Below are 20,247 nucleotides of genomic sequence, written 5' to 3'. Positions count from 1 at the left end.
TGAGGGGTGAGAGGGTGGTCGTATGGCATGAGGTCATCAAAGGTAGAGGCAGGGCAGACCCTAGGAACTGAGTGAGGGAAATGAGGAGACATTGCAGGGACCTAAGCAGAGGCAGAAAACGGCACAACTTCTATTTTTAAATTAAGCCACTCAGCAGTTCCCATATGGGGAATAGATTGAAGAAGTTTCAGAGGAGAATCAGAGAGATTCTTTTGGAAGCTTTTATGGTTACCAAGGTGAGTGATATTGGTAGCGCTGACTGGGAAGCTGGTAGTAAACATGGTAAAAAGTGGGAAAAGATTCTGGGTCAATACTGAAGGTGTTTCAATAGCATTTCCTGCTGGGTTAGAGAGAGTAAGAGGGAAGCAGTTGGCTCCAGCCACTGCAAGGGTGGCATGCCGTTAACTGAGATGGAGAAGGCTGAGGGTGAGTACGTTTTGGAGGGATGATCAGAATTTAATCACTTTTGAATATACTGATTTGAATACACCTTCTAGTGAAGAGAAGTCATCCACTGGGGTTAAGACTGAAGTCCATAGAATAATCTTGACAAGAGATCTTCATGGGAGAGTTATTGCTGTTAAGATGGTGACAGATACAACTGGACAAAGTCATGAAAGAGTGAATATAAAATAGGAGGACATAGGGCAGCACTAAGCTCTGGGGAATTCCAGTAATGAGAGAGAGAAAAAGACAAGGGGTCATCACTTTTAGGGGGAGAGGATATAGCTCAACTGGTAGAGCGCATGCTTAGCATGCACAAGGTCCTGGGTTCAAACCCCAGTACCACCTCCTAAAAATATGTAAATAGATAAAATAAATTAACTACCCCCCCCCCAAAATTGAAAGGGATCATTGCTTTTGGTGAGACTGAAATAGATTTGATGTAAGGAAATAAAGCTGAACCCTTAAAATTTAAGACTAAAATGGAAGAGTTTACATTAAAGAATTAAGGCTTATTATGATAGAATTTATAATGTACGTTTTTTTAGTTGAAGTATAGTCATTTTATAATATTATATTAGTTTCAGGTGTACAACATAATGATTATTTTTACAGATCATACTCTATTAAAATTTATTACAGAATAATGGCTATAATTCCCCATGCCATACAATATATCCTTGTTACTTAATTATTTTATACTTGGTAATTTGTATCTATTATTAACCTACTCCTATGTTGCCTCTCCCACCTTCCCTCTCCCCACCAGTAACCACTAGTTTGTTTTCTGTTTTGCTGTATATGTTTGTTTGCTTTAATTTTTGGTTTCCACGTGTAAGTGATATCATACAGTGAGATGCATGCGACCCTATTTGCTCACCCAGATGCTACTTCAATAAGTTCCCTTCACTTTAGGAATCATCTGTGGCCGCTGCTAACCTTGTTTGAGCTCACTATATCAGTATCCAATTTTAAATACACACAATAATCAGTGTTAGAGATCGTCAATCTATTTTTGAAATACCTAACTACTAGGTAACTCTTTAGGTGGGACTTGGCCCTTCAGCAGCTATTTGCATCTTTTTCAGTGTAAAACTCCTAGGGCTATGGAACCTTGGGAGATGTCATTCTGCCATCATTTAGTGGATCTTACAGAAGTAATGCGGGCATTTTACAGAATGAAAATGGGTCACAGTGGCATTACTGGACTCACAGGAGTCATAACATAAATCACCTTTTAAATAGAGAAAAACAGGGAGCCGTAACATAAATCACCTTTTAAATAGAGAAAAACAGTAAGGATTGAAGGTTCTATATCACACCACCCTGTGTTCTTCCTTTTCAGTATCTCTCTGTCCTGATGCATCTTGTCATTTCCCCCCGGGGCTCTGTTTGTGTCACTCACCATGAAGAGTATTAAACTGGAATGCTCTCCAGATTCATTGCTGTGCTAACCAAGGCACAATCATAGTGTTTCTGTATTTTATTTTAAAAAATCAAGATAACTTAAAAGCATAAAATCTACGCTCCTAAACTACAACTTTTCCTGCACAGATCGACCTGAGTTCCTCTCACCATCGTTACTACTAAGTGAGACCTGTTTATAAAATCATTTTCATTGTAGCCAAGTTCTTCATCAGCAGAACGCTATGGAGGGCTGTGGGTCTTCTGCATGTGCTATTAATGACAACGCATCTACATTTTATTGATTTTAAAAGCATTCTGAATGGATGACAGTTTATTTTTTCCATTGCCTTGTCTCCTCAAGTACAGCTTCCCCCCTTTCTTGTTATTGTAGAAAAGAAATTCTTAGCCTGGATATAATGACTGTAGTATAGTATGTGAGTCTCAAAGTTTCAAAAATGTCCTAAAACGGTAAAATGTTGGGAACTGGTATTTGGCTTTCTTTTCTCTCTCTTTTTCTTTCACAGGTTTCTTCAGAGTCCATAAAGTCTAAAATGCTGCTGGCTCCCCAGATTCCAGTGCAATGCAGGGATAGGTGTTACAGTCCACAAGCAGTTCACGCATAGCCACCTCCTTTGAGTTTCCCTTTGTCAGGTGCCATAGCACATCTTTCCTAATGCCTCACCCATGTTTGAAAAGCGAATGAGAACCTCCCTTGCAATACACCTGCTAATGCTGTGAGTGCTACCCTTCTTGCAGAAAGAGAAACAGAAGCAGGTTTCTGCATAAGAATTGAGAAAGAGGGCAAAGGCCTACGTGGGAATTTCGGGGTGCTTTCACGATACAGTGTCCCTAATAACCTGTAGCCCCCACTAAATTGCCTTGATAAACATACAGCACTGTAGAATGCTGAGATTTCTGTTTTTAAAAGGGGAAGTACCCATAGAAGTGTAAACACATGGCCATTTGTCACTTTTTACATTTATCGATTTCCTTTAATCCCTGGTGAACTATTTACAAGGAGATGCCAGCCCTTATCGTACGAATAATTAAGTAGATGGGGAATACGGAAGACTAATTGTGGACTACGGTAACTTGTTAGCACAGATCTGAGGAAGACATACAGTGAGGGCCGGAGAGGGACAGTTCTAGGCTCGTGGGAGGAAGAGGAGAATTCTCAGCCCTCAAGAAAAATGAAAGAAGGGAGACAAGAGGGGGTGTCTTTTTCCTCTGTAAGTTTTCTAACCAGAATCAGGTTACATTCATGGAGACGTGTTGCATCTGTACCTTTTTCCCATCAAAATACGGAGAATTTAAATTGCATGAATCACTAAGGCAGTAGTTTTGCATCTTCCCAGGCTATCTGGGAATCCTTTCTGAAACACAGACACATGTTCCATCCAGGGAAATGCTTCTCAGTTATCTGGGTTAAAGGATGAAGTTTTTTCTTTTTTCCAATCCTTCATGGACCAGTACCTTTGTAAAATACCATAAAAACAAAATAGGAGAAACAGTAAAATACAAAGAGACAAAATTCAATTTCCACTTTGTTATCGATAGATTCAACAGGCATAAAATGACTCTGTTCAATTGCTATGCAGTTTCTAAACGATTACTCTCCAACTCTGCACATCATTTCAGACCAGTAACAAACATTTTGCAGACCATCACCAGTTGGCATACTGCTTTGGAGCACAGAGAGAGCAGTGCAAAGAGAGAAAGCAAAGACCATCTTTATTCCCAACAGCGAGGCACTCTGCCTTGTAACCCTTTCTTATGCGGCAACTCCGCTTAAGATTGGCTTTGAAGTATGTTTCACCGGTTTACAAAAACATTAAAGTTCATTCACGTGCTAGATGGAGACGTATACTGACCCTTTCATCTTGTGGTTCCTGAAGGATTCTCACATTTAAACATATTTTGTAATTTTGTGGACTCTTTTTGCTTGTACGATTGTCCTTCTCTGCTCATTTTATTTAGCAGAATGCTTTTAATTTCTCTTTTATACATGTTAGGCTTTTATTAATTTTGAAACTATATGTGTGTAGTCAGGTTAGACATTCAATGAATTTCATTTCAAGATAGTATAGGGGACAGTTTAAATTATTAGTTTGGAAACGGTTAGAATGCAAATGATCTACTGGATAGGGGTTGAAAGTGCCTTATATAATCCTGTGCTGTGCACCAGTCATATATATATGTACATTCCTCTAAGGGAGAATCTACATTTTGTCTTCTAGACATCTGAGCATTATTTCAGAGAAATACTCGTGCACATAGACCTAAAAGTAATCTCCTTTTCTAAGCTTTACAAACGTATTTCTGGTCTTATTTTCTCCTTCTCTTTATCAGACTGATCCTGTCAAAACCTGCTAGCTTTAACCTCCCTGTCAAACTTCATACCCTCATCCATAATAACCTTAAACAAAAAGACAAAAGAAAAAGAAATGTGTTACAATAAAAGTCATACTCTATCTTAGCTTCATCTACACACTAGAAACTCAGGCACCCAATAAAACACAAAAGGAAAAGAAAAGTAAATCTCAAGACCCCTAAGTTACCGACTTAATGAAATTTTTCATTTCTCATCTTGGGTTTCCTTGTGCATCTATTAATATACAAAACTCAAGATGGATCATAGGTTAATGCTGGAGTATTAAATATGACCTGTAGCATTTAACTTTTCCCCCAAACTCCATGTATTTTATTTTTCATAAGCTAAGGATAAATTCAGTACATACTTTGTGAAAGATAGTCAGCTGACCTCAATGTGTGTATCTTTTAGATATGTCTTTGGATAAAATCAGTTGCTTGTCTTAATGCTAGATGATTTCCTGGAAGAAACTTAACGGTAAATAAATAAAACTTTAGATACCTAGTCAGTTACTTAATCCATCCTCCACTAGTGCAGGAAAATCCACCTTTCATTTAATTCTTCCCACCTTTCATGTGTTTTAATTTTTTCTCTGTCATGGTTGGTCAGTGAGGTTGCATACTGATGGGAAAAGGCTGTGCAGAACCAAGAACATTTATTCAAACTGGAGAAGACATCAGGACAATGTTTTTAAAAAAAGTCTTAGGACAATTATATAACCAATTGGCCGGTTATAAATGTGGAAGTGTAAGAGGCAAGAGAGGACGAACAAGGTGAGATTCAGTGATGGAAACCAGCATCCAAGAGAAACCTAGAAGCATTTATTCTCTTGACTCTCTTGATTGATTTGAAACCATAAATGTAATATTTATAAGAATAGCTTTAATGCAATTGCAACAAAATGCCCTGGAGCCAAGGAGTTTGTTTAATGCAATATTTTTGACTTTCACTTTATAAAGTGGAAAACCAAAACATCAGTGTATTCAGAAGTTAGACGATAATACAAACTAATGTATTTCAAAATGCCACCAAGAAAATTTCCGTAAGAGACAGTGTTTTGTTAATAGCGCATCCATATGATTATTGTAAGATTTCAGATGTTTTAAGTCGATTCTGCTTTTCTTACAAACTGAAGGCACAGAGCTCCTTTATTCACAAAAGTTTACATTAAGCCTTTACTGTTTGATGTAAAATGAAGCCTCATATTTAAATGCACACTACAATGAAGATATTAAAAAAAAATATTGACTATTGTGCTGGGTCTACTAAAATGCCATTTGTTTGACTTTACCTGTATTCTCTAACAATATTGTAAGTTGAAATGTTGCAGAAAAGCATGTGACAGCTCAGTGTTACAGCTCAGTTGTGACAGCAACCTGGATCCAGGCAAGAGACCAAGCAGCACTCAGAGAGTTGGAGAACTCAAGTTTATTATGACAGCGGGCCCAGAGGAGTTAACACTCCTAGCTCTGGACCCCGTCTGTAGGTTTACACAGGCTTTTATAGGCTGCCAGTTTACACTTTGCAACATCATGTGCAAATAAGGTATAACAAAAGTTGACTAATTAGGAACTGAGCTATGTAGAAATGAACCAATCAGGAGTGATAGAAATGGACCAATCAGGAGTGAGCTCCATGCAAATGAAGCACTAAAAATGGACCAATCAGGAGTTAGCTCAGGGAACCAATAGAATTTTAGGGATAAGTTCCACTTTACTAGAAGTAAGTCATTTTAGAGGCAAAAAGTGAGATAAAGCTGCTGGGCCAGGGAACAAGATGGTGCTGGCAGGAGAGTAGTGGCCCTGCCTGGGGGTCCTGTCGGTCTTTTTCATGGGGCTTCCCACCTCAACATGAATGAGTATGTAGAAAGAATTATATTCACATATATGGTTGATACAAACTAGGAAGGAACACTAGTAAGCTTTTAAGAAATAGCATTTTAAATATTGAGTGAATGCTAACATGATGGAATTTAGCAGGTTTAAAAATTAAGCCTTGCATTTAGATTAAAATGAAATCAGTTGCCCAGATGGTCTGCCTTTAGTTTCCACATTGATGTAACCAGGAGATTTCACTGACCTCAAATTCTACTGGTGCAAACATTGAGACTGAATTAAGCAAAACACACGCATGATTTCTAGACCTCTTTAATAAAAGTGCAATCACAAGATCAGTAAAACTATTTGCTCTTCACTGTTTTCCAAAGGGTAGCCAAATGTGGAGCATTGATTTAAATTCAAGGCGTATTATTTTAATAGAACAATTAACATCTCAGATGCATAATCAGAATGATGATCTGGAATCCAGGATGTGTGAATAAATATCATGATGTCCAATCTGGACAAAAAAAAAAAAAAAAAAAAGTCAAGAGGATAACAGAGGCAGATTCAGGTATCTGAAGAGCCGTAAAGGAGGACACACCTATGTTATCCTGCTGCAGAGGGCTGGTTTGGTGGTAGGGGGTGGGTTTTGTGTAATAAGGAACTGCAGGGGAGAGCAGCTAAGTGCTGCAGCCAGGCTGCCTAGGCTCCAGGCTCCTTCACCACCTGGAAGTGCAGTATTGGGCTTGTTTGTTCAGCTTTTCTGTGTATCCTATTCTCTTAATCCACCCCCCCCCCCCAAAAAAAAAGTTTAGAGTTCTTGTGAATACTAAGTAAATCAGTACAAGGAACGCATTTGGGCATTTGGAAGATTGTCTGAGCCCTTGGAATATTCGTGAAGCCTCAATAAATATTAGCTTATATTCTGGATTTTCAGTCTCCTCAATAATAAGCATGATTGTGAGAAATGCTCCCCCTGATAATTCAAGTATGTAAGCTTTTGCTTCTTGTAAACAAATTGTAGGATTGGTACTGGTGACATTTAAAGTTCCTATTCATTGTGAGTCATTCATCATTAGGTATTTACATTTATGTGACACTTTTTACAGAATCTTTGAAGAATGAGATTATTAGGTGCACAATTAGGCATCAGGCGATGTGAATTATCCGGCTTTCATTCCCCTTGTTACTTTTTTGTGTGGTTGCTTCTTTTTTGTCCTTCTCAAGACCTCTCTCTCCTCCAGTTGATACAGTTTTTATTCATTCAACTAAAATGTTACCTTAAAAGGTACCTGCCTCAGGGGTTTTATATATATATATGTGTGTATTTAACGTAACAGATAGTCCCGAAGTTCCTGTCTAAAGGACTGAAAATCTAATTTGAAATTTTTACTAATGGTAACTGTTTGGGTGCATGGAGACTTTAAAATTATTAAGTAAAAGTCGCTAATTCATCTACTTTTGAAGAAAGATAAGGCCATTGGGTCTCTGCACCTCTTAGGAAGGGGTGATAGTCTACAAAGAAAGAATCCGAGAAAAGTCATTATTCATTCATTCACTCAGCGCAAATGTGATATATGATCACCGTAATATTCTAGAGACCCCCTCTTAGTCTGTTTGTTGGTTCATCTTCATAGATAAGGAATTACCAAATCTCTTTCTTGGTCTCTTCTCTTCCTAACTTTCTCCATTTGTCTCTCCCTCCTTAATATTTTTAAAGCTTTGTTTACCATCATATGTCTAATGAAACCCCATTTTTAAAATCTCCAACCACACTCACATCCAAACTCCTACTCAACTTGTCTAACTGCAAAGCTTTAAATGAACCATAATCTTGACATTCCCTAAATTGAATTGAATAGTTTCCTCCTACCAACCCAGTCCTGGTACAGATTTCCCCACAGCAGACCGTCCAGTTGAACAAGACAAAAGCCTGAGTCCTGCTTTAATCCCCTTGCTCTCCCTCCTTCTTCCTCACCCCAAATTCAATCGAGCATTGATAGCCACACATTTTTACCTCCAAATATCTCTCAATTTTTTATATGCCTTTGTGATCAATAACGTCCTCCACATTCCCTAGAAAAATTCAGAGGCTGGCTAACGCTCTCCTTTCTTACAGTCTTTCCCCTTCAGTACATTCTTCACAACGAAACCAAAAAGTGCAAACAGGAAATGCTTTTTCTCTTTCCTTATTCATAGACAGGTTTAATACGAGTGACATATAATAAATTTTACAAGTTGATACGTGTTGACATCTGTATAATGCCTGAAACAATCAAACAATCGTGGTCATGGACACACCACACAATTTCTTTCTGTCCCCTGTAGACCTTGTCTTATTCCCTTTTATCTAGTCCCCTTGCTCCAGGCAACTGAGCTGCTTTCTTTCCCTATAAATTTGTTTGGATTTTCCAGAATCTTATATAAGTGGAACCATGCAGTGTATTCTTTTTCCTTTCTGGCTTTGCTTACTTAGTATAATTATTTTGAGACGCATCTATGTTATGTGTAACGATGGTTTATTCCTTTGTGTTGATGGATCACATTCCATTGTATGGCTCTGCCACTGATTGTTTATCTGTTTACCTATTGATGGACATTGTATGGATACACCATTGATTGTTTACCTGTTTCCCTGTTGATGGATATTTGAGTAGTTTCCAGTTTGGGGCTATTATAAGTAGAGATGCCATGAGTATTGTGTCTGGGTATATGTTTATTTGGGCAAACAATACCTAAGAGTAGAATGCAAGCGTCCTCTGGTAGCTTCATATTTCACTTTTTAACTGAAAAGTGTTTTCCAAACTAGTTGTTCAAAACTGCACAGTATGAAAGTTTCATTTGATAACCATCCTTAGCAACACGTAGGCTCAATCTTTTTACTCTTAAATATTGTTCTAGGAGTGTTTGGGGATCACATTGTGGTTTTAATTTGTATTTCTCTAACGATGAATGATATTGAACTCTTTTCATGTGATTGTTTTCCATCCATAAATCTTCTTTAGCAAAGTATCCACTGAAATGTGCCTATTTTTGAAACATCAGTTCTATGCTTCTTAATATTGAATCATAAGAGGTTTTTTTTAATATATTCTAGATAGATTTCCTTTGTCAGGCACATGTTTTACAAATACTTGCTACCAGTCTGTGACCTACCTTTTCATTATATTGTATGAAATATAATTATATTGTTATCAATGTATTAACAACATCTTTTAAAGAGCAAAATTTTAGTTTTGATGAAGTCCAATTTATTGATTTACTTTCTTTTAGTTTGTATTTAAGAATCTTTGCAAGCCAGTGGTTACACCAAGTTTCACCGATGATTTTTTTCTAGAAATGTCATAGATTTAGGTTTTCCACTTAGTTGTATGATCCTTTATAGTTAATTAGTATGTAGAGTGCCAAGTAAGGGTTGAGTTCACTTCTTTTTTCCAGCATCGTTTTTCAAAAAGATTATAATTTATCCCACTTTATTGCCTTAGTACCTTTGCCAAAAATTAATTGATCATATCGATGTGTATTTCTACTCTTTATTTGACTCCTTTATCTGTATATCTGTCTTTACTCCCATGCCACCCTGCCTTGATTATTGTAACATTGTAAGTCTTGAAGTCAGGTAAGGTAGGTTCTTCCTTTGTTCCTCTTTGTCAGAGTTGTTCTTGCTACTCTGTGTTCTTTGCATATCCATGCAAATTTTAGCATCAGTTTGCTCAAAAAAAGCCTGCTGAGATTATATTCAACCTATAGATTGATTTGGGGAGAATTAACATTTTACCAATATTGCATATTATGATCCATGAACATGATGTATTACACCATTTATTTAAGTCTTCTTTAATTTCTCTCAGGAATGTTTTGCAATTTGAAATGTGAAGAATTTCCACGTTTCTGTCGTATTAATCTCTTAGTACTTCAGATTATTGAAGCTATCTGGTTCCTATTATCCCACTTAGCCTGGGAGCAAAAATTTCCTTAGTTATTATTATTTTTTCCCTTCGTGTTTGGTTACTTTTACTGTTTGCCGTAGATTATACAAGATATTACAGATTTTAAAGGTTCTGGGTTGTGTTTCCTCTAAAATACGCTTTGTTCTGGAAGATAGTTAAATTCCTTGTAGGCCACTTTGATCTGGTCAAAACTTGCATTTTTAGCTTCATAAAGGGGAATGTATTTCAGTTTTGCCCCGACTCCTAGAGTATGGTTCTTCCTTGGATAGCATGGTCTTTCGTGTTGCTAGTAAAAGGCGAAGCTCCCTTCACTTTGGCACGCTAACTTCCAGCATCTCTGCAGTACTTTCCGGCTTCTGAAATTGCCCCTCAGCTTCCCAGAAGACCTCCTTGTATGAGGACAGCATAGGAACCAGCCAAGTGTGTTAGAGCTGGTTTTCCTTCGTTTACTGTCCCGACCCACCCACAAAAATCAAAACTGTCTTTACAATCCTAAACTGTGGATGTTTGACATTTGTGTGCAGCAAGAGTGAAACTGCCTGGATTTTATTCCCCTGAGTAGAGCCTTTAAAACATCCTCAGAGAGAGAGCCTGGTTATATGCTGGGCTCATTTTATGAGATTTCTTTCCATCAAGGATTATAGTCTTGGGTTGATTGCTATCCAGAGCCTGTAAAAAAAAAAAAAAAGATATTTTGTGTATTTTGTCCAGCTTTTATAGTTGTCTATAGACAACTGTCTAGTCAAAAAATGAGCTAATTTGTTAAGGCAAGAACATAAATACTGTTTTTCTTTTAAAATGCAAATCCATCATTTATCAGCTGAAAACTCCCATATGGCCTCCATTCTTCTTTCTTTTCTTTTTATTGAAGTATAGTCAGTTTACATGTTGCATTGATTTCTGGTGTACAGCATAATGTTTCAGTCATACATATATATGTATATTCCTTTTCATATTATTTTTCATTATAGGTTACTATCAGATATTGAATCTAGTTCCCTGTGCTGTACAGTAGAAACTTGTTGTTTATCTATTTTATATATAGTGGTTAGTATCTACAAATCTCAAATTCCCAATTTATCACTTCCCATCTCCTGTCCCCACTGGTAACCAACCGTAAGTCTGTTTTCTATGTCTGTGAGTCTGTTTCTGTTTTGTAGGTAAGTTCATTTGTGTCTTTTTTCTTAATAGCGTACCTGATGTGTCCAGTATTGTGTGACCCCTGCCTGCTTCCTTTACTTCCGGAGTTTTGCACCTTCCCAGCACAGGCTCACGTATGCACACCGTGCTCGGTTAGAAGGGCTTCTTTCACGTTACAGGAATGAGCTGCTCCCTTACCCATGACACCTTTTGTGCATGTCTTGTGTTCCATGTGCTTGAAATGCTTTCCCCACACCCTCTTTGATGTGTTAATTAAAATTAACCTCTCCAAGAACAAATCAAATATCCTTCATGACCTCTTTCTTTGAATACTTCATTTCCCACTGTTGCTAGGGAATGGCTCCACCCTTATGAGCTAATTACCTCCCGAAGGTCCTACCTCCAAACTCAATACTATTGGGATTAGGGGTTTCAGCATGGTTTTTAGGGAGACACAAACATTCTGTCCATTGTACCAACTCAGGAAGAACCATGACAATGATAATTCACCAAGGCACAGAGAAGATGCTTGCTACTTACTCAGAGGTTTTTAAAAATAAAAACTTAAATTGTCAATATTTAAAAGCACAATAGTGTTTTAAATAACTGTATACTAAACAAATACTAGTTTTACCATTTTTTTTCCACTTTCCCATAATGGACAGTAAGACAATTTTTAATGATTTAGGGATGCTGAAAAGCTAGAATTTGTAGGCAAAGTAAAAGAGTGGATGGAATCAAGTGAGGGCTTAAAATCAGCATGTGGCTCCCCTATATATGCTTGGCCAACGGCTGAGTTTTAGATGTGCAAGAGAAGACTTCGGAAAACCTCGCAGAGATTATTTGCTGCATGCCTACCATCTAAGTAGAAGCAGTGCAGGGAAACTGTAGTGTCACCCAAGCTGCAGTAGAGACACTGTGCTGAGTACCTCTGGCATCAGCTAAAAGTCCACGAGGGTTACAGTTTGAGAGTAATGACCACGCTCTAGGTGGAACTAGATGCCATTATCAGTCTTTTACAATTTTATCAGAGAACTCTGAAACTGAGAAGCAGGTTTATGGTATAAAATATAGAATCAAAACTTAGAGATGTGAAGTGATGTCTCATTGTGGTTTTGATTTGCATTTCCCTGATGATTAGCAATGTTGAGCATCTTTTCATGTGCCTGTTGGCCATCTGCGTGTCCTCTTTGGGAAAATGCCTTATCAGGTCTTCTGCCTATTTTTTAGTTGGTATTTATTATTTTTATTTTTGATGTTGATTTATACGAGCTGTTTATATATTTTGGATATTCAACCCTTATTGGTCCTATTACTTGCAAATATTTTTCTCCCATTCAGTAGGTAGTCTTTTTGTTTTGTCAATGATTTCCTTTGCTGTCAAAATCTTTTCAGTTTAATTAGGTACCATTGTTTATTTTTGCTTTACATAGGCAGAACACTCTGACATAAATCGTAGCAATATTTTTTTTGGATAGGTCTACAGCAAAGGAAAAATCCTTTATTAACTCAAAGATGTGTCCTTGGGGCAGCTTCTGGGAGTGGGGAAGGGGAATGGGGGAGGCGAGAAAAGAAAATGTCCTTTGCTTTTGGATACCTAAATAGAGGGCAGCAAGGCAGGGAAATCAGCAAATAATAACAAAAACAACATAAAAAACCTTCCTCTTCAAAGGTATTCACAGATATTCATGCACAGGATGGGCTGCCTTCTGGGTCAAGAAAGAGAGGAAAAATAAGTCCCTTGTATACAGTGGTGCAGTATTTGCATATAAAGTCCGCAGTCCTCCTGTATACTCAGTCATCTCTAGATAATGTGTAATACCCAGTACAATGGCAGTGCTATGTAAATAGTTGTAAATACAGCGTTAATGCTATGTAAATCATTGCCTGTGTGCAGCAAATTCAAGTCTTCTTTTTTGTACAGTCTGGAATTTTTTAAAAAATACCTTCAGTTCTCAGTTGGTTGAATCTATGGATGTGGATACTGGAGGGCCAACTGTGAAACTTCACATCCTTTCAGTCCTTTCTGTTTCTCTCTTCTAATTCCCTGAGCCATCATCTTTTTTTTTTTTTTTTTTTTCCCAAAATGAATTTAGTAAGCCTCTACACTGGCAGTCCTATCTCCAGTTTCACATCTTCCAGATTATTCTTTAATTGCAGCAAACCTTTTCTTTCTCAAATGTAAACCTTACTGTGTCGCTGTATACTAAGGCTGCATCACTCCCTCCCTGCGGGCCATTACGTGAAGCCCAGTGTTTTAACATTATTGTAAACTCCCTGAGAATATGGACGACTTTTTCCTGTTCCAGGGCCTCCCACACAATGTGTGAGCAATAAATGAAATATCTGTTGAATATTTTGAAGAAACATGTTTCCTTTTTACAGCCATGTCTTTATTTTCACACATGCCCTTGCAATCTGTGGACCTAAATTCCTAAGAAGAGACAAATTTTCATAAAGCCATTAATAAGACCTGTTTCAGGAGTGCAGGGCAGAATGAGAAGTGTCAGGCTGCCTGCAAGTGGCAGAAAAGGCAAGGAGGAGAGTCCTGGCAGAGAGGGCCGGACAAGAGTCAGACCCCCAGAGATACTTGGAAACCAGGGAAGAAGGGACACAAGGCAAACAGGAAAAGAGACAGATTGCACCAGCCACGAAGAACAACCCTGGTATTGAAGCCAATGGCTGAGGTGCCCTTAGTTTATGTATTCTCCCGTTCCAGAGCAAATCTGGCTTAGAATTTATTGTGCTTCACAGAGATTCTGCTAGGTATTGAGCCAATGACAATTTTAGACCATACGAATACTGCCCAGGACTCTACCATTCCAGTTTAGAAGGCTGACACGAACACAGATCAGGATAAGATGGTGAGGCAGGCACGAGGCGTCGTGGGAATGTGAGTGAGGGAGGGGCATCTTATTCCACTTGGGGGTTTAGGGTAGGTGAACTAGAGGTAATAACGGTAATGTGCTAGGGAAGAACAAATCTGAGTCTGTGTTAGACCTGTTCCTTTAGCTTTCACCCTGTGCTCTCTTTCTAGTGCTGAGTCATGCTGGTTCTGCACCTTCTGTAAGAGTGTTGCCCAGAGCCTGAAATAGACCGAGCAGCCCATTCTCCAGGCTCTGACCTTTAAGAGTATAACACTTTTTTTTATTCCTATAGAGATGAAAAGTTGTGGAACACAGGATAACATTTGTCTTGTTGGAGGTTTGCAGGAACATCATGACCTGACCTACATGGCCAGCTGCAAAGACAAAGTGTTCCGATACCAAGACGTTTGCAACAACCAACCACACCTCCTCCCCTTTTTAGTATAAAAGGAACCTGAACTCTGACTTGGGGAAGATGGTTCTCCAAGACATTAATCCTCCATCTTCTCAGTCTGCTGGCTTTCTAAATAAAGTCATTATTCCTTGCCCCAACACCTCATCTCCCGATTTATTGGCCTGTCGTGTGGTGAGCAGAACAAGCTTGGACTCGATAGTAGTAAGAACTAGTGAGAACCATATAAAAGTTTGAAAAAATTGCACTTAATCTTTGAAAATCCAGATTTTTATTAAAGGAGATAAATTTAAGGATAATAAATGTTATAGTACTGCATTTATATAGGGCACATATAGAAAAAATTTACAGACTGGTTGTTTCCTGAGGCAAGAGGAAGGACACCTAGATTTTTCTTCCCTTTTTGAAAAAGGTTGAGAACAGTAAAATTCATGGTGAACTATAAATCTACATTTATACTCTATTTTTTTCGCCTTTTCAAAATCTGATCATGGATATTGTAAAACTTTTTAGAATAAAACAGTTTTTGGCTTAGATGTGTGGGCATTGAAGTAAACTAAAATAAATTATCCAGACAGAATCTAAAGCCATATTTGAGAAGTTTTATATGTGATGCTTTTCAAAAACGTGACATAATATTTAAATTGAATAATGTGCTACTGTCAGATAATTGATTATACTTTGGGAATAAGTGAAGATATTACTATGAAACTCCAAAAACAGCGAATTAAAGTGTTCAGTTCACTTCTAATCTTAGACTTTGCTCTCAGTTTATCTACCTGTTTTGTCTAAGCAGAAACGTGTGAGTTTCCTAGGACTTCATGTAATTCTTTATGGTGTGTGTGCAAATATTGTGTATATGCTTGTATATGTATATATGTGCAATATATTCATTTATATCTATATATCTTTTGAATCTATTTATCTATATATATCTTCTTGTATATATGTAGGAAGACATAGATTACTTGTTTTTGACTTTTATTATCAAATTTTCAAATATATGAACAAAATATTTATGTGAACCACTGTGCACCTCAAGACAGTTAAAACTGTTCAGAGCTTTCTGAATGCGCAGTCGCCCAGAGCACACTCTTCCAATGCTTTAGAGGTAGTTCTGCCGAGGTTGAAGTGATTGAACCCTCTAAAAGTTCTCAGTTTTCTTTTCACACAAAAGAAATGCATTTCCTGTTTCTCCCCTCAGTCAAATGCAATTGTGAGCCTCTTTGCCACTTCCCTTCTCCCTCTTGTCTCAATGGATGTAACCAGAATATAACCAGCTTGCTGCGGGATTTCAGCTCAGAGCAGGAAACTAGCTCAGTCTCTCAGCTGCTAACCTCCAGGGAGTCAAACAGATTTCGGGGGCGGAGCTGGGGGAGGCGCTGGGGAGAGCCAATTGAGGCGGCGGGGTGCGCTGCGGGGATGGTGGTTCGGCTTTAATTCTTTTTTTTTTTTTTTTTTTTGTCCTGAAAAGCACAGAGAATTGAGTACATACAGCGCGTGCATCTGTACTCTCAGTGAGGGGGGACCCGCTGACACCAACTGCCAAGGCTGCTGCCGGGGCCCCCTTCCTCTGGAAGAGCCTGGGGCACCCCCGCAGAGGTCCCGCTTCTGTGCCATCAGCCGTTGCGGGTTTTGAGATGGGTATTGCAGAGAACCCCTGCACACTGATTTGTTAGAAATGCAGCGTAGCCCTCTCCGCTTCTTGTCATCAAATCAAAACAAAATTAGTGAGTAGAGGATATTGGAACGTGCTCAAAGTTGCCTTCTCAAGTCCACCTTCCACCAGCTTCTCCGGCTCTAAGGAGTCCCTAACTCACCGAGCCATCATTTTCATCTCATTTGCTCCTCCATTTCCCTGCCAAGGGAGGAAGTGGGGACAAAAAGTTCTTAAAAACAAAACAAAACAAAACAAATGTCTATTCTTTAAAGAGAGTGTTTCTCCCTTTTCACCACCTACCTGCCTCCTATCTGATCCCTCGTTTTTACAGAGGCTCCTTTTTATAGAGTTCTGGTTAGGAACCGCAGTACATCCGGGAGGAGAGGAAATCCACACAGGTGGAAGGGCTCCGCACCGGCCACCTCCCCCGAGGAGGCTGGGGTCCGGGAGGGATGGGCGGGCGGCCCGGACGGAGATGAAAACTTAAAGGACCGCGGGCTCCGGCAGGGGGCGCGGCGGAATCCGGGGTCAGGGGAGTGAGGAGGGTGCTGGGCGGGCAGGGAGCCGAACGCTTAAGAATTTGTTGTCTTGTAGCCCCTGCTGCTGTGTGTGAACAGTGGAAAGAGAGTGAGCCGGGAAAACACCTGGCAAAGCGATTGCGTGAGATGAAGGGACGGCAAGAGCGGAGGGGTCGGCGTGGTGGACCTCCAGGGGGTGGCGGCGATAGGACTTCGGGGGTTGGGGGGCGATCGTGAGGCTAGGTGACCTCGACGAGGGGAGGGGGGTCACGTGCTGCACCTGTCACTGTGCTAGACCTGGTGGAGGATGCTGCGGCAGGTGCTTCGCAGAGGGCTCCAGTCGTTCTGCCGCAGGCTGGGCTTGTACGTGAGCCGGCACCCGGTCTTTTTCCTCACCGTGCCCGCAGTCCTGACCATCACCTTCGGCCTCAGCGCGCTCAACCGCTTCCAGCCCGAGGGCGACCTGGAGCGCCTGGTCGCGCCCAGCCACAGCCTGGCCAAGATCGAACGCAGCCTGGCCAGCAGCCTTTTCCCCCTGGACCAGTCCAAAAGCCAGCTGTATTCGGACTTACACACCCCCGGGAGGTATGGCAGGGTGATCCTCCTCTCCCCACCCGGGGACAATATTTTGCTCCAGGCTGAGGGCATCCTGCAGACACATTGAACCTTGTGAGGAATAAAGTGAACTACAAAGTCTATAATAATTACACATTTTCCCCCCTCAACGGACAGGGCAAACGATCAGCCTGAGGAGTGCATGCTGGATGATACTATTTCAGTGCTAAAGGATCTCAGGCAGAGCACACAACAGCCAGGGTGCAAGTGAAATATCCTAACGCTAAGAGTAGGCGCCTCCTGCATGCTTCTGCCAATTAAAGAGGCAGCGCCTCATTTCTTGCCCTAAACAAGTAGAGGAGATACAGAGGTCTCACCTTTAAGGCTCAAAAGCTGTTGCTTCTTTCATTGGAGAAGAGGGTGTGGACAGTTTGGAAGAAAAAAAGAGGAAAACCATTAAGCAAAACAATATCAGAGGCGCAATTATATATTTAGTTGGGGTTGGTTAGTTCCTGGAAGGTGGATGCTTTAGCTTTGCTAGGGACTTCATTTCCATCGCTGGGAGAAATAACCACGTAGCTGGCAGCAGGCTGGCTAGAATCTGACCTTAGTATATTGAGTGTCTATATACAGCCTGTGTGTTGATCAGTAAGCTGTGATTATAAGTGAGACTCCATGAATCTATGTATGACTGCAGTAGGAATCCCCACCATGATGTACATTTGTGTTTGCGTGCAAATATATGCTCCCTAAATCTGAATAGAAATAATCACGGGCCACTAACCGATGAACTACAGCAAAGGCTGGCGAAGGTCACCATATACACACGACCAGGCTTTGCAGAGCAGACATAATCTCTTGCCATATAGTTTTTTTTTGTTTTTGTCTTTGTTTTTTTCTTCTTTTTTCTTTTTCTATTGTTTTTAACAATACTTTAAAAATGAAAAAAAGAAAAGAAAAAAAAACCCCTCTTAGTTCATGGGCCAAACAAAAACATGCCAGGGGTCAGATTTGAACTCTGGACCATAGTTTGCTAATCTCTGAACTAGAAGTTTGTATATGATTAGAGGTGTTTATCTTCCCTTTTTAACTGTTCTATGACTTTCATATGAAAATGTGTTTCCTGTTCATTTTCGAACCCTTTTTACTGTGCTCTCCAAGAGGCAGCTTGCCTTAATACCTGGCCATTTAATTCCCTGTGGTCCATATGGAGTGTTTTAACTGACTGCTGCTGATTCCTTGGTCAGGGAATGAAAAACTGAGGAAATAGGAAAAAGAAGTGATTAGACACCGTGAGCAGGATCAGACAACACTTTGTCGTGGGAGGCAGCCAGTTTCTGTTAGGAGCCCATCTGAAGGTAAACTCTAACTCACAAAGTTGTAGGTGAGAGGCTTTAAGTAAATCAAGACTTTCTTCTCTAAGTGTACTGAAGATGCCAAGTAGACCTCAGTGCAGAACCTCCTTGCACCTTTGGTACCTTGATTATTTTGACAAGGGAGAAATACAGATAGCGCTTTTTGTGTGGACCCCCAGGTTGAGTGTGAAACTTCTGGGGTAAAGCTGGTTTGAAGAAACAGTAGGAGCTTAGAGTAACACCACAGAGCAAATGAAACACGCATATGATCAAAGACAATGAGGAAAAGCGCTGAACACCTGGAGGTTCCACATTTGAGCAGTGTGAGCAATACGACTGAGCACCTAAACAGTGTTGTTGTTTTTTGCATTTTAATGTCCAGTTTATGAGTTTAAAGATCCAGGCTTCACATTCCTCCACCATTACCATGAAATACGCCATAAAGCACAGGGTGGGCACAGAGGAGATTCTAACATCACTTTCTGCACCCATCTGAGATGCCCCTCATTGTCACAAAGTTTTTGTAAAATTAGTCCAATCAATACTATTGGACCTCGAGTTCCATCCTTCAGATGTGTCTGTTGAAGGAATCTGATGGGGACAGATTGGCTCTTTAACTAAAACACTGTACATCCTGCAGGAAACAGTCTCTTCTGACTTAAATGGAATATGGGTCTAAACATTAATTAGGAAACAATCTAAACTAAAAATAAGTTTTCCTTATGATTCAAATAGCATAAGTATAGGCAATACTTTTAGCTCACAAAACAAGAGTCAGTGATCATAACATTACTCTTTCCCTTTGATGAGTGTTAAGAAGGTGACAATTTTCATAGATTTCCCACATCCAAATAATGGATGCAATAATCCAGTATTTCCACAATAAAATGAATGGGGGAAGGAAAACCAGAAAAGCTTAGTTTTTGATTATAGGTTTTATTCAGGTCAAGGTCTAAATTTCTTGGTAAAGAGGTGAAGACATTAAGCAAATTTGGTTTCAACTGCAAATAGCGTTTAAGTTGAATTCCATTTTTAAATCGCAGTGTTTGTTTTAGCAGATCTTTACATCGGAGTTGAGAAGGTATAGTAAAGTTGGATATCAAGTCTGTCCAAGGTGTCATTTGTTGACTACAGACAACGTACCCAGATGGAATTCAACTGGTTACAAACGTTCTGTTAAATGGACACAGATGAACTGTTCATAGGCTTTTCCACATGGTGATGTAAATTCAGACTATGAACACAGATGGCAAAGACTGTGCTTTCCTGATCCAACAGGACCCTGCCTTGCACGTTTCGTGTCACTAGTGGTCGAATATCCTATTAGCAAATCTGGGGACAAAGGCAAGTTAGACCAACATATGTGAGCTGGCTTGCTGCTCTCTGTGAACACCTTACTTCCAATACAACTCAGGACATTTCACTATGCATACAAATCTCTTATACCTAAATTAATAGCTGAAAACTGATTATTTGGCTCTGAGCGCCTATCTTAGGGCCATATGTCAGTGGGTACCTGCTTTAGGACAGGTATCAAGTGAAATTAACAGCACCCTTGTCTTGAAAACATAAATAAGCTGAGGAAAAAGATGATTATGTCATAAAACATAAATATAAAATAGGAATTTCAACTCCAGAGGGACTACTCATCGTATTTAATACACAGAGAAAATATTCCTAGAGTGACCCAGTAAGTGCACATGTACAATAAACAATTGTATCTAAAATCTATGTGTATGTCATAGTCA

General features: G+C 39.6%; 1 pseudogene; it reads left to right on the top strand.

The window, feature by feature from the left end:
- The first annotated feature begins 16,821 nt into the window (after positions 1 to 16,821).
- Positions 16,822 to 17,493, top strand: LOC102522510 (annotated as a pseudogene).
- Positions 17,494 to 20,247: the final 2,754 nt, after the last annotated feature.

This window comes from Camelus ferus, chromosome 20 (genome assembly GCF_009834535.1).
Source record: "Camelus ferus isolate YT-003-E chromosome 20, BCGSAC_Cfer_1.0, whole genome shotgun sequence".
In the NCBI taxonomy this organism is placed as follows: domain Eukaryota; kingdom Metazoa; phylum Chordata; class Mammalia; order Artiodactyla; family Camelidae; genus Camelus; species Camelus ferus.
The sequence above is the reverse complement of the archived record's forward strand: the minus strand, read 5'-3'. Positions and strand labels throughout refer to the sequence as shown.